A 12,640-nucleotide genomic window follows, 5' to 3' on the forward strand; every position below is an offset into this window, starting at 1 on the left:
CTGGTTACCGGGTGCAAGCCCCGGAAGTGATGATTGATGCTATGTGATTCATTTCACTAGTTTCAATCCCACTTCTTCACCCCTGTGAGCATCACCCGATGCAATGAGTGCTAAGTGAACTATTCAAAAATCATGAGAAATTAGTCAGTTACGACTACCTCTCATGGAAATGGTCATACGTGAATGACTTACTTAACGCAGTTGAATCCCAAAGTGATATCTAATATAATGCACTGCGTAAACCCCCATACTTTAATTCAAAAAAGAGTCAAGGGATCTCTACTTGAATGGTTCATGAGGCACAATACTTGCTAAGGTTTTGCAAATGGGGTAGCAAGCTAAGTGGGCTTGATTGTGGGGAAAACTCCACAGTTAAGCGCGCTTGAGCCAGAGGAGTTCTGGGATGGGTGACCTCCTGGGAAGTCCTGGTTACCGGGTGCAAGCCCCGGAAGTGATGTTTGATGCTATGTGATTCATTTCACTAGTTTCAATCCCACTTCTTCACCCCTGTGAGCATCACCCGATGCAATGAGTGCTAAGTGAACTATTCAAAAATCATGAGAAATTAGTCAGTTACGACTACCTCTCATGGAAATGGTCATACGTGAATGACTTACTTAACGCAGTTGAATCCCAAAGTGATATCTAATATAATGCACTGCGTAAACCCCCATACTTTAATTCAAAAAAGAGTCAAGGGATCTCTACTTGAATGGTTCATGAGGCACAATACTTGCTAAGGTTTTGCAAATGGGGTAGCAAGCTAAGTGGGCTTGATTGTGGGGAAAACTCCACAGTTAAGCGCGCTTGAGCCAGAGGAGTTCTGGGATGGGTGACCTCCTGGGAAGTCCTGGTTACCGGGTGCAAGCCCCGGAAGTGATGATTGATGCTATGTGATTCATTTCACTAGTTTCAATCCCACTTCTTCACCCCTGTGAGCATCACCCGATGCAATGAGTGCTAAGTGAACTATTCAAAAATCATGAGAAATTAGTCAGTTACGACTACCTCTCATGGAAATGGTCATACGTGAATGACTTACTTAACGCAGTTGAATCCCAAAATGATATCTAATATAATGCATTGCATAAACCCCCATACTTTAACCCTAGATTTATTGTATTCGAAATAAATATGATGTATTTGATACTTTCAAGAAATGGAAAGATTTGGTTGAAAATGAGACAAGAAGAAGGTTGAAGTGTCTTAGATTAGACAATGGAGGTGAATATTACAGAAAAGACTTTGATAGGTACTGTTCAGAGAATCAAATTCACAGAGAGAAGACAGTTCCAGGAACACCACAAGAAAATGGTGTGTTAGAAAGGATGAACAGGACAATCATGGAGCATGCAAGGTGTATGAGATTGCATGCATGATTGCCTTTACAATTTTGGGTAGATGTTGTAGATACTATTGTTTATCTAATAAAAAGAGGGCCTTCAAGTTCCTTGGATGGTGGTATTCCAAAGGAGGCATGGACAGATAAAAAGGTAAACTACTCATTTTTAAATACTTTTGGTTGTGAAGCCTTTGTCCAAATTAATAAAGAAAATAGAACAAAGCTTGAGGCAAAATCAAAGAAATGTACCTTTATTGGATATGGTGTCAATGATTTTTGTTATCACTTTTATGATTGTGAAAAACACAAAATCATTAGGAGCAAAGATGTCATATTCAATGAAAAGGTTTTGTATAAGGATCAAATGCAGGAAAATAAATAGGAAAAAGAAAAAGGAGAATACACAGTACTTGATGAGATCACAGAAAAAGTGAAGGTGTCTGAAAATCATAATGATCAACAATCAGAACAACAACAACTACAACCACAACAACACCAAGCACCTCAAACATTTGAAAGTGGTGTTAGAAGATCTACCAGGATAAATAGACCCCCTGAATGATAATCTCCTTCATTATATTATGTATTGTTGACTGATTATGGTGAACCAGAGTGTTATGAAGAAGTAGTGCAGGTAGAAACTAGGAAGAAGTGGGAGCAATCCATGAAAGAATAGATGGACTCCTTAGTACATAACCAGACTTGGGAATTAGTCAGGTTGCCTGCAGGTAAAACAACATTATAGAGTAAATGGGTTTACAAGTTGAAGGAAGAAAATGGAGGCAAAAAAATGTATAAAGCTAGACTTGTGTTGAAGGGGTTTGCATAGAAAAAGGATATATACTTTGATGAGATATTTTCTCCTATTGTTAAAATGACTTCAATCCGAAGTATTTTAAGTCTAGTAGCAGCTGAAGATTTGCATCTTGAGCAATTAGATGTAAAGACAATCTTTCTCCACGGGGATTTGGAGGAAGAGATATATATGCAACAACCACAAGGATATGAGCTAAAAGGGAAGGAGAAACTAGTGTGAAGGTTGAAGAAGAGCTTGTATGGCTTAAAATAGGCTCCAAGGCAGTGGTATCTAAAATTTAACAGGTTTATGTCTGAACAAGGATATACTAGATGCCACTCTCATCATTGTGTTTATATCAAAAGGAAAAATGATGGAAGTTATAGTATATTTATTGTATGTAGATGGCATGCTTGTTACAGGTTCTAACATGTAGGAAATAAATGTGCTCAAAAGAAAATTGGAAAAATCATTTGCATTGAAGGATTTTGGTGTTGCAAAACAAATCCTTGGTATGAGAATAACTAGAGATGGGAAGAATCGCAAATTAACATTGTCTTAGAGTGAGTACATATAAAAGGTGTTGAAAATATTTAATATGCAGAATGCAAAACCAATTAGTATACCTTTGGCTAGCCATTTCAAACTAAGTAAGGAGGTGTGTCCCAAGACTTAGGAAGAAATGGTTTATATGTCTAAAGTTCCATATGCATCGACAGTTGGAAGCCTAATGTATATAATGGTCTGCATAAGGCCTGATATTGTACATGCAGTGGGAGTTGTAAGTAGGTACATGAACAATCCAGGAAAAGAACATTGGGTGGTGGTGAAGTGGATTCTCAGGTATTTGAGAAGTACCACAAATCAAGAATTATTCTTTGGTGGTTCAAACATTGCTCTACAGGTATATGTTGATGCAGATATTGTGGGTGATAGAGATAACATGAGGAGCACCATAGGGTATGTGTTTACTGTAGGTGGCATAACTATCAGTTGGGTTTCAAAACTACAAAGTGTTGTTTCACTCTCAATGATGGAAGCAGAGTATGTTGCTGCTACAGAGGCCAGTAAAGAAATGATTTGGTTACAAAGGTTTTTGGATGAATTGGGTAAGAAGTAGGAGTTGCGCAGGTTATATAGTGATAGCCAGAGTGCCATACATCTTCCAAATAACTATGCATTTCATTCCATGAATAAACAGATACATCTCAAGTACCACTTCATATGATCAGTGTTGGAAGATGGACAGTTGAAGTTGGAAAAGGTACACACTAGCCAGAATCCTGTAGATATGTTAACAAAAGCTGTAACCAAGGAGAAACTGAGATTCTGCTCAGTTTCAACTGGTCTTCAAGTATGATGATGAAATGAGAAACATCCAGGTCCAAAGTGGAGCCATTGTTCATCAAATGAAGCAGCGGTGGAGTTGCTATAATCAGTCTCCAAGTGGGAGGTTGTTGGGTGTGAAGCATGATTATCTTCTTTATTCAGAGGTATCACCACATTGGACCCCATTTTGTAATGTGGTGACAACGTCACTAGTTTATGCGCGTCGCCAGGAGGGCAAAGATGATTCTTTAGAGCTGCCCCCCTTGGAGGGGGATCAGGGGTAGTGCCACCAAAGCTAAAAATAGATGTAAAATTTCCTTGTAAAATGTTGTAAGTTCGTAGTCAATCTAGGCCGTTCATTAGGCAAAAATATGATGGTAGAAGTTATGTTTAATTTAAGGTTTTTTTTCCATAGAAGGAAACCCCTCGCTATACATGAGGGAATTGTATTGCGTCTATGTAGATGGGTATTCTGAGCGATAAAGAGAGAGGAGATTGTGTGAGTGAGAAGAGGGAATTACAACGGATTTGTTATAGGTTGCATCTCCTAATTTTGTTGGATAATATAAAAGGAAGGGCTGGCTATTTCTCTGTGGATCTAGCCCAAATTGGGTGAACTACATATATTTCTGTCTCTCTTGTTTTATGTGTTTTATGTGTTTATATTTATACAATATTTTTATGTGTTCCATTGCTCTGTAATATATAATTTTCTAACAAAGAAACTGTCATTGACCCAATACTGAAGATCCCTCCTGATGTGCTCCTCATGTCAGATGGAATCCCTGCCCAATTTGCATCGGTGAAGCCTTGAAGCTTCACTCCCTCTGTCCATTTGTACCATAATCCATACTGAGAAGTTCCCCTAAGGTATCTAAACACATGCTTTGGTGCCTTCCAATAAATCTTGGTAGGCCTAACCATCACTTGAATAAGCTGGTTAACAACATATCACATATCCGATCGTGTCTTCACCAAGTACATGAGTGAACCCACATGCTACCTGTAAATAGTAGCTTCCACTACTTCCCCTGAAGTAGCATCCTCCTTCCTCCAGTTACCAACTAGAGGAGTCTCCATGGGTTTACTTCTCTCCATGCAGAATCTCCTGAGTATCTCGTTTGCATACTTGCCCTGAGATACAAACAACTCCCCATCTCCTTGCCATAACTCCACGCCAAGAAAGTCATGCATGAGTCCCATGTCCTTCATATCAAAATCTCTTGTAAGGTCATCCTTGCAAGATTTGATGAGTTTCTCATCACCTGTTAATATGAGATCATATATGTAAAGTACAATGATCAACAACTTAACTTCCACCACTATGTGATACAGGTTCGCATCCGCTTCACTCTTCGTGAAGCCCAACCTAGTGAAGTAGCTATCTATCCTGGTGTACCAAGCACATGGTTCTTGCTTCAGCCCATACAATGCTCTCTTGAGTTGGCACACATGTGACTCACGGTCTAAGGTTTCAAAACCTTTGGGATGCTCTTTGTACACCTCTTCCTCAATCATGCCATTGAGGAAGGTAGTCTTCACATCCATCTGATGGATCTTCCAACCCATCTGTGTTGATAGTGCCAAAATAGATCTGATTGACAAGTACCTTGCAACAGGAGCAAAGGTATCATCATAGTCAATCCCCTCTACATGTGAAAAGCCACGGGCCACAAATCTGGCCTTATGCTTCTCCACACTACCATCTACAGTTTGCTTTACCTTGTAAAGCCAATGGGAGCTCACAATTGACACGTCCTCCAGTCTCAGGACCACATACTAAACACTGTTTCGAACTATGGAGTCATACTCCTCCACCATCACATCAACCCAAACCGGCTGCTACACTGCTTCCTAAAAGGAAGATGGCTCTGTCACAACACATGCACCCATAAGTTCCATGTATCTAGTGTACCTCTCTGGTGACCTCCTCTGTCTGCGTTGAGAAGTGGGTGCTCCCACATTCTCTTGTGCATCAATAAACAATCTTTCAACCTCTCTAGTGTGCTTTCTTCCCTCTCTGGAAGGTTCTGTCTGAGTGGATGTCTCCACTCTATGAAGCTTTGCATGTTGTTGCTCCATGTTAATCTGAGGCACCTCAACATTAGGAGCTAAAATCTCCTCATCCACATGTATCTCAAGCTCCCTCTCAGGGGATACTCGCATGGCCTTCTCCTCATTGAATCTGATATCCCTCTAAACCATTGTCATCCAACTGGTCATCATGTACACCTGATAGTTGTGGGGTGTATTAGTGCACCCCACAAATATCCCCAACTCTGCTGTTGGCTAAAGCTTCTTCTGTGCATCTTTGGTCACATGGAAATAAACCGATGACCCAAAAATTCTGAAGTGACCGACATATGGCCTCTTACCAGAATAAGCCTCCTTTGGTGTCTTCATCTCAAGTATCCGATGTGGGCTATGGTTCTGAACATAAACCACTATGTTGCATGCCTCAGCCCACATGTGTAGTGGTAGGCCATGATCATGCAACATCACCCTCACTTCCCCTACTATGCTCATGTTCTTCCTCTCGGCAACCCCATTCTGTTGAGGGTTATGGGGTGCCGTCAACTCTCGTTTAATCCCTTCCGTTGCACAAAATTTCTTAAACTCATTGGATACATACTCACCACCATTATCACTCCATAGAGCTTTAACCTTCTTGCCAAATTCTTTCTCTACCAATGCTTTGAACTCACAAAACTTTGTGAAAGTTTGATCCTTTTCTGCATAAAAGATACCCAAAATTTATGAGAATAGTCATCAACAAATATAACATGATACCTGTGTTTGGCCATGGATGATGTCGAGAATGGTCCACACACATCTGAATGGACTCTCTCCACAATAGACTTTGCTCAACTGTCTCTGTCTCCAAAGAAAGACTTGGTGTATTTTCCCAAAGTACAACCCTTGCATGTATCAACTTGCTCAAGCGTACCTTTGGGAAGACGGTAGAGATTTGCTACAATATCTTCAAAGCCCCATGATGCAAGTAACCCAATCGCATGTGCCACAACTCGTCGATGTCTTGGCTCAACATATTTTCCGCTTTTGAACTCAAAGTAGCACAATCCTCTACCTCTATCTTATAAATATTTTGAACTTGAATCCCTTTGTTCTTTACTTGACCCGTGGATATGTGTCGAAGGAACACCTTTCCTTTCGAAAAGATCACATAATAACCTCTATCCTCAAGCATGGCAACATATACCAAGTTCTTCGTCAGTATGGGTACATGCATAACATTTGTCAAGGTGAGTGGAGCCACATGCTCCCTTTGAAAAGTAATAGTGCCCACACCAGTAACACTATACTTACCATCATCACCCATCTCAATATGCATCTTGAGATCTTTCTCCCCAAACTCATTAAATATCTCTTTGTTGCCAGTCATGTGGAAAGAAGCTCCACTGTCTAAGTACCAGACACTTCCTATCATTGAAGACACCATGCATGTAATGAGGGAAAAGTCCAATTTGAATTGGGATGCTAAGGCCTCACTCGCCACTCCTCCTGAGGACTTCTCCTTGGACTTCTTCAATGGACAATTTGTAGCAAAGTGACCCATCTTGTGACAATGAAAGCATTTAAATTTTGTCATGTCCTTCTTCTTTCCTCCATGATAAGAATCTGATTGGAACAATAAATTTTACCTTTCCCCTTCCTCGCCTTAATCACTGAGGCACAGTTCTCTTCATCGTCAGTCTTTAATGAAGAGACATCCCTGGTGTTCCTCCTGATCTCATCCTGCATCAAATCCGACCATAGTCGTTCCCAATTTGGCAGCTTCTCCCAATCATTGACAGAGTCCTGATAACTATGCCAACTCTTTGGGAGTCCAAGAAGAGCAAGGCTCACCATATCCTCCTTGGAAACTGTGATTCCAACACTTCCAAGTTCATCCTGACATTGAGTGAACTTGGTCAAGTACTTTGGAATCGTCTCTCCTTTCTCCATCTTGATTTTACGAAGTTTATCCTTCAGTGCCAACTTCCTTTGATACAAGTCTGTTAATGTTTTCCACATAGCATTAGGGGTTTCTTTTCCATGGAGACTCGAGACAATATGATCTTGAACTCCCTCAAGGATTATCTGACTTGCCTTCGCCACACACTTCTTCCACTTAGCCAAGTTCTGTGCATCAGTAACTGTTGGCTTAGGAATTTCTTGTTCAACAAATTCCTTCAAGCCATTGTCCTCTAGCACAACCTACATCCTGTCCCTCCAAGCTATGAAATTTGAGCTGCCTTACAAGGCATACTGAAGCCTCAACCCATAGAATGCCATCTGCCAATCCTGGAGTATGTATTGCAAATTTGACTCACCTGTAACCCATAAAATTAAAACTTCAAAATCTCCTCTAGAGAGATGATTTTAAATCAGCGATATCTCCCTCATCTGAACTTCGATTCGACCGATTTTATTTTTGATTTTGGGTGTCTTTTCCCATGGAATCCAAATATTCAATTTTTTTCTGAAAATTTTGCACATAAAGTTTCATATATTCTTTGAAAACTCTCGGCTCAAAAAACAATCTTGCTCCGATACCATGTAGAAAATCCTGTAGATTCACAAGCTAATGCAATTTGCTAAAGCAAGAGACAAGAATCTACTTCTACTCTTTACAGTGGAAGCCCATAAACATCGAGAAAACAATAATCAATAGAGGAAGAGAATCAAAGGCACATAACACAATAAATATCTAGGGAAAGCCACAACTCAAAACCCCACTATCTGTTTTGTATTAATCTGGAAAATCAAGATGAAATTAGAATGCTTGTTCTCTCTAGAACAATCCCCACACTCAGCAAATTCAATCTCCAATTCATAAGCAAGCTCAAGGCCAAAGCTTAGCCTCTTTACAAGCTATCCAAGTCTCTATTCCAATGTGTAATTCCTATGAAGGATAAATTTTATTTAAAGGGAAAGAAATCCTCTAAAAATAACGCAATCCCTCATGGATCAGTTCCTGAATGCATGCACTATCAATGCAACTCAGAAAAATATAAAACAAATAGTACACTGTGTTTGCACTCTTGTCTCAACTGGTTCTTTCTCAGAATCGACATGCATGAGTTTTTGATGAGTAAATATTCAATTAACTAGAGTAGCACTGATGGAGTTCATTAGTGTCACCACTGACTGTTAATGCACTATTAGTTCTCTCAATCAGTTTGAGAACTAATTTAACTAAACTGACTCATGAAACTGAGTCTTTTATTTTACAACTCACAATTAACTCACACTAGACTCCTACAAAGTAGGGAGAACATATACATGACTTCCAATAGACTTCCAACTCGAATTTCCTAAGTTAAGTAAGTTTAATAAACTTAATTTAACTATTTTAAGTTTCAATGAGAATAGAATTCGAATTTAGTTCACAATTTAATTCAAGGACAAATTAAACTGGAATTTCTTGTTGCCATTTCTCAACACCTAATTTTACCTTTCTTTGTTTTGGGTAGCTTTCTTATCCTGGGAATATTTTCCTTTGAATGATTCCCATTTTGTAGTTTTGACATCATTTGTGGGTTGGGAATTACCAATTCGATTTTTCACATCTAAATATTTTGTAGCATTGTAAAAGTTCTTGAAATTTTCTTCTTCCTCATCAATGCTTGGTGTGTAAGGCCATTTGTATTTTAGCTACTTGTAGTGATATGCAAGGATGTCCCTAGAATCATATCTATGAGAACTTAGCTCACCAACCTAAATTGTTCCAAATCACTAGCCTGCACTTCTACTTCTTTGTAACTTCTAACACAATACATGCCAACGAATATTAGTAAAGGGGGCATGCTACCTTCTTCACCTAAACTAGCATACCTCAAAGTATTGTTTTCACCTAGTATTATATTTCCTATAATATTACTTTATCTCTGGAAAATAAAGGAAGTTGTTGAGGAATATTACAGGCTTCAAATACTCTGATATATGTTGCATCCATTAGTGTAAACCAATCAATTATATCATGCAATGCTTCCCTTGCTTGGTTAGACATGCAAGGTGATTCAACATAAAAAACGATGTGATACAAGGGTGAGATGAATCCTTCAATTATATTGTGATACGTTGCCCTGTAACTGGTATCCCATAAGTGCCATCAATAAATATGTACTAGTGGTATGTATAGATCCAAAGTCCATGTACATCCTAATACTTCAAACTGGCATCTCATGCATATGGCATCTAGCAGATATGATGCCATGTAAACTTTAGGTTTTCTTCTTACAGGTGGATTTTGAGCTTATTTTACATTTTTTCAAATGGAAACCATTAGAATATCTTCCCAGTTAAATATGCTTCGCTCTTGGGTACATGTGTATATTAGTGGTACCCAGTTGTCTTCGAACATTTCTACATCCAACCTGCCATACAAGTGACAACACATAGCCACTACCATTTGATATGCCTTTCTCAACAACTTAGTCTTATATATCCCATCAACTCAGTGTCAAAACTTATCAGGCTCTTGCCACCAGGTCTTCATGATATCCTTTCCTGCTAAGGAAAAACCATCAAACCACTTTGTTATGAGTGCCACATGATAACTTGATAGTTTGTAATATTAAACAATATGAGCCTATATACATAAATTGTTATAGATAAGACATTGTTGTCCCAAGTTGTCATGTGTCTTATATCAATATTTTTTTTTATTATCCATTGAATAGTTTTTGCACACAGGAGGACAATAGGATGCCATTCTACTTTGCGCAACCAAGAATTCCTTAAATTTTGATATACTTCGTTGTCTTCCTCATTTTTAGGAACTTCTTTACAAGTGAACAACTAATATATTCCATAATAAGTCATTGGTATCGATTTATCGATATAGCAAGTTGTGTCTGCATATACTAGAGTTAATATTATAGAACTTTCCTTTGCCCCTTCTTCACCACCTTCAAAAATAGCTTTGATTGATCTTATTTTAGGTGGTGTCGTGTCTTCTGTTGATGAGGAAATATTGAAGCACTCCAAATATACAGTACCTGGCATCTCAAAAATTTTCATGGTAACAAAATATGTTAGGAAAACCCAGAAACAATTGCAATGCATTACACAAATGATAGTGAGTTAGTGTGTTATTGCGCAAGAGAAGGTCACATACTATAGGGAAAGTGTGCACTTTAGAGACAATATGCACTATAGAGGCACGATCGAGGGTAGTAGTAATGCGCTTGAGTATGACACCATTGCACAAGGAGATGAGGCAGGTTGTGAGAAGGGAATTACATTGTAGTGTAAGGGAGGATGAGTGTGATGAGGTAGAGACAATGGTATAATTGATATTAGTAGTCAGATCAAATAAATAACATCATTGCACAAGGAAGAGGGTTAACAAATGAGAGAGCTTGCATCATTGTACAAAGGAAGATGAGAGCTGGAGGCTATGCTTCACACCATCGTGCATGGATGGATGGAAGGATATGCCATAGTGCAAGGAAAAGGCAACGATAGTGTGACAATTAGCGATATCAAGCATAATTAACAACACCATTTCTCAAGGAAAGGTTGGTTGGCTAATGAGTGAGTTTATGTCATTGTTCATAGGAATGAGAGGGATTTCTATAACGCAGGATACAAGTGAGGGATGCGGCATAACGCAAGAGATAATAAGAGTTTTTGCTATTGTAGAACAAATCAATAGACAAGGTAAGAAAATAGTTAGTGAAGGATTGAGGACTGGGTGGAAGAATGGCTAGAACTAAAGAGTGAGGGAGGAAACAAAAGGTCATACTATGGGACATAGGGATATATAGAAACATAAAAAGGTAGTAGAAGGTCCAGAGTTATGGGGTTGAATAGTTGCACAAGAAACAAAACAACAAAGAGAACGAAAAAACATAGGCTGGAATGATGAACTGCCTGACACCTAGCGTGATTATTTAGCTCCTGGCGGTGACACAACAATAAGAAACAAAACACACTCTACTAGAATTCTTTACACTAATGAGCTAAGGGCTTTGGTGATAAGAGAGTAATGTACAAATGACTCAGGACTCAACCATTATATAAGTTTCTCACACGTGTGAGGGATTTCATGCACATTAAATTTAGCCTCACAATAAGATTTGCATGAAGCTATAAGGTGGTCTAATACACTTTAGGAACACATTGCACTGGAAAGGAATCAAAGGATGCTCTGAATTGCACTAGGAATGTGCACAATGCACTAGGTTATCATCTAGTGATGCACTAATCCACTTTCAGTGATTCACAAGTGTGATTGCATTCAACTTATGGACTTATGGTTTGTTATAGCATCATTCAACACTCTTGTAGACCTGATGCTCTTTTATGGCCCTAGGAAGTCCCTTTTCCTATGCAGAATTGATTTTATACTAAAAAATAGTATCTCAAATTCCATACATGACTTCACCCTTACTAAATCACATACATACACGAGACCCATAACAATATATGGGCAGTTTACGGGTTTTACCAAGAGCCCACCTACAGGAGCCTGTGGCCTAATTGAAATAACAAATTTGAGGTGGTATATAAACACCCCTTGGGTAGGCCTAATGGATACAAGAAGAAGGATATTGACATTATACTCGACTTCTCCCATATCAAGTATACTTTTCCTGTGTATCCTGAACTCCCAGTCTCTTGGAAACCCTAGTTTCCTTTGCATAGATGCTCAACATCCTTATCTGGCATCTACTTGCACCTATTAGAGAGGTTGTCCTCATGGCTCGGGCTGGACGGATCTGGAGGAAGGCTTCGTTGGTGCCTTTGGCTTCGATCAGGTTGTATCTCTCTTGTACTTAATGTTGTTAATCAATAAAGAAGCTCATGTCCTTTTCCCGATATATGTTGTCAACTTATGAATGATGGTTTATATGTTTATATATGATGATCTAACATATTACTATGTATGCACATTGAATTATCTATTATATATATGCTTTTTTGATTGATTTGTAGGCCTGCACATCTTGGAGGAAGCAGAGGGTTTGGACCCTATGGGAACATCTTCAAATGTAGGATCCTCGGGTATGTATCCAAATCCAAACTTGATAATTTGTATGTGTGGCATGCTTGTTTGAGTGTTCTTTGTTGATTATATTATCCTACTCTATTGAAGCTTTCAACCCTTTCCTTAGGGAAATTTTCCCACCAACAAAATTAGCGACTCCACTGGGGAATGCCAT

This window comes from Pinus tabuliformis, chromosome 9 (assembly GCF_031772625.1).
Source record: "Pinus tabuliformis cultivar Carrire ecotype Pingquan chromosome 9, CPIR1, whole genome shotgun sequence".
Taxonomy (NCBI): domain Eukaryota; kingdom Viridiplantae; phylum Streptophyta; class Pinopsida; order Pinales; family Pinaceae; genus Pinus; species Pinus tabuliformis.